At 38.5% G+C, this 3,511-nt stretch overlaps 1 long non-coding RNA gene across 1 annotated transcript in view; it reads right to left on the bottom strand.

Annotated features, from left to right (window-relative positions):
* Nucleotides 1–1,878: 1,878 nt before the first annotated feature.
* LOC116542698 overlaps nucleotides 1,879–3,511 on the bottom strand; it is a 3,719-nt gene continuing 2,086 nt past the window's right edge. Inside the window, exon 2 of the long non-coding RNA XR_004265326.1 lies at nucleotides 1,879–2,429. This is a non-coding gene — a long non-coding RNA (uncharacterized LOC116542698). The remainder of the gene's footprint in view (nucleotides 2,430–3,511) is intronic.

Here is a 3,511-nt window from a genome sequence, read left to right as displayed (position 1 = left end):
TATCTACCCACCCATCCATCATCTATCTACATATCTGCTCCATGCATCCATCCATCATGTAACTATCCATCACGTAACTATCGATCCATCTATCCATGATGTATGTATGTATCTAGTCTATCATCTATGTATCTATGTACTCTATCTATCTAGCCTATCAATCAATCATCTATCCACCTACCTACCTATCTAGTCTATCTCTCTATCATCTACCTATCTAGTCCATCTATCTATCCAATCCATCCATCCATAAGGTATCTTCCTACACATCCATCCGTCATCTATCAATCCATCTATCCATCTTTGTATCATTTAAATATCTAGTCTATCTATCTATTCATCTATCATTTAAATATCTATCTATTCATCTATCTATCATGTACCCATCTGTGCCTCTTCATCCCAGACCCAGGGAGATGGAGATGCCTGGCTTCCTGCCCCTTGCCACTCAATGATAGGGAAGACAGGCTGGGGAACCTCTGTCTTCTGTCATCTATGTATCTATCTATGCATTCATCTACCTATCTCATTTATCTATCCATCTATCTATCTACTCTATGTATTTATCTATGTTGCTGTAATCTATCTATTTGTCTATCTAGGTATGTATCCATCCATCCATCATCCATCCATCCATCCATCCATCCATCCATCCATGCATGTATCCATCCATCTACCTATCTCATCTGTCTATTCATCTATCTACTGTATGTATGTATTTATCTAGCTAGCTGTCACCTAGTTATCTATCTACCTATCTGTATCTATATATCTGCCTATCTACACATTCGTCCATCCATTTCTTTTTGTCTTTTTTCTTTATCATCTATTATGTATCTACATGTATCTATCTATATATATCTATTATCTATTTATCTCTGTGTCTATCATCTATCTCTCTGTGTCTATATATCTCTGTGAATCTATGTGTCTGTCTATGTGTGTATCTTCTATTTATATCTATGTGTCTATCCATTTCTATCTGTGCATGTCTCTCTCTCTCTCTCTCTCTTTTTCTAATCTATGTCTGATCTATGATCTATGGAACTGGTTTGCAACCAGGCACAATTTTACTCCCCCAAAGGATGCTTGGTGATGTCCAGAGATATTTTTGATTATCTTGACTCTGGTGCGGAGGGTGAACTTCCTGACATCTGTTGGGTGGAGGCCAGGGACGCTGCTCAATGCCCTCCAGTGCACAGGACAGCCCCACCACAGATACGCATCCAGCCCCAAATGCCAATACTGCCCAGGTGGCAGATACTTTGAGTAGCCAGTAATATCATCCCATAAACGTTCTACATTTTCACATATTCATGAAACAAATTTGTGAAAAACAGAGGGTCTAGGTGCATCTTAGCTAGGCATCTCCCTGGGTCTGGGATGGAGAGGCACAGATTGGTAGATGATAGACACACAGATTGATGGATGGATGGATAGATGATAGAAAGATGGATAGATGGATAGATGGAAAGGTGGATAGATGATGGATAGATGGATGGATGGACAGATACATGATAGGTGGATGGATGCATGGATGGATGCACTAGATAGATAGATAGATAGATAGATAGATAGATTGATAGATGTACTGATAGATGATGATGGATGGATAAACAGATACATAATAGGTGGATGCATGGATGGATATATGGACTAGATAGATGATAGAAAGATGGATGGATTGAAAGATGATGGATGGATGGATGGACTAGATAGATAGACACATAGACGATAGAAAGACAATAGACTAGATAGACACATAGATAATGGAAAGATGATAGACCAGATCAATACATAGATAACAGAAAAATTGCTGCTGTTTACTGCTCCGTCCTGGCCTCCAACGGGGAGTTTATAAACTGCTGAAATGCATCCTTTTTTTTTTTTTTTTTTTTTTGCGTGGCATATGGATGCTTCATTCACCATTTTCCAAACAGAAAGCTGCCATGACTACTGCTTGGTGAGGGTTTGTGTCACTTTTGCAGGGGAATTATTCTGTGTATATAACTTCACTGTGAGACGTGTCCTAACACTGAAGGCATATTTTGTAAGCAATTCCTGTGCTTTTGGCAGCAGCCTGAGCTCTCTTAATCATCCAGGACTGTTTTATGACTTCCTGTAGCCACAGGAAGGGCACGCCACAATGTATGCTGCCTCCTTGCAGGCCCTGAATTCTAAAACATCGATTGCTGTCTCTGACTGTGCTGTGGTACTTATAAAAATTTCCATGGCTATAAAAATGTCAAAGACTTGCAGCAAATGAAGAAACAGAAGTGGATGAATTAATTTCCATTTTGAAGGTTGCTGGGAACATTTCATCCACTTCTTCTCCCTTATCCTTTAGAAATAGGGTGCTGGAGCTTTCAGCGAAGCAGGACTATTGGTAGAAATGAGTTTTAACACCTTCTTGCCTGGGTTTAGGATGCCTGAAGGTGAAAGAAGAAATCAAAGCCACATGAAAGTCATTTATATTCCAGTTTATGACCTGGGATACTTTAAGACCAGCCCAGGAGATGGGGGAAAGAAACTTGGTTCTCAGCCTGGCAAAACTGTGAGATTACATTGACTAGATGTTACTTGTTTCTACACTGAGGAGGATAAAAATTAGCATCGCAGTAAGACAGGCTAAGACCTTCAAGAAGTAGCTATGTTTCTCTGTCTGAGGCATTGACTTGACATGGAAATTAACTACTGGATGGGATTCATTCACTTCTCTATCTACCTACCTATCTAATCTATGTGTGTATCCATCCACCCACCCAAGTCATCTGTTTATTCATCTATCTACTCTATTATTTATTTATCTAGCTGCCTATCATCTATTTATTTACCTATTTCCCTATCTATGTCTATTTATCTACCTATCCATCCATCCATCCATCCATTTTTCTATCATCTATGTATCCATCCGTCTACCTATGTCATCTGTCTATCCAGCTATCTACTCTATGTATTTATCTAGCTAGCTGTCATTAACTATCTATCTCCCTATCTATATCTATTTATCTACCTGTATACCCATCCATCTATTTCTCTACCTATCCATCCGTCTACCCATGTCATCTGTCTATCCATCTATCTACTCTATGTATTTATTTATCTAGCTAGCTATCATCTATCTTCCTATCTATATTTACCTACCTATATGCCCATCCATCCATTTCCCTATCTATCTAATCTATCTATACATCCATCAATGTCATCCGTCTATCCATCTATCTACTCTATGCATTTATTTAGCTATCTATTTATCTCCCTATCTATGTCTATTTATCTACCTATCTGCCCATCCATCCATCTCCCTATGTCACCTATCCATCTGTCTACTTTATGTATTTATTTATGCAGCTTGCTATCATCTATTTATCTACCTCCATAACTATATTTATTTATCTACCTATCTACCCATTCATCCATCTATTTCTCTATCTATCCATCCATCTACCTGTCACCTGTCTACCCATCTACTTTATTTATCTAGCTATCATCTATTTATCTATCTCACTAT

Source organism: Sapajus apella, unplaced genomic scaffold, assembly GCF_009761245.1.
Source record: "Sapajus apella isolate SASKATOON/1434 unplaced genomic scaffold, GSC_monkey_1.0 scaffold172, whole genome shotgun sequence".
NCBI lineage: Eukaryota > Metazoa > Chordata > Mammalia > Primates > Cebidae > Sapajus > Sapajus apella.
The sequence above is the reverse complement of the archived record's forward strand: the minus strand, read 5'-3'. Positions and strand labels throughout refer to the sequence as shown.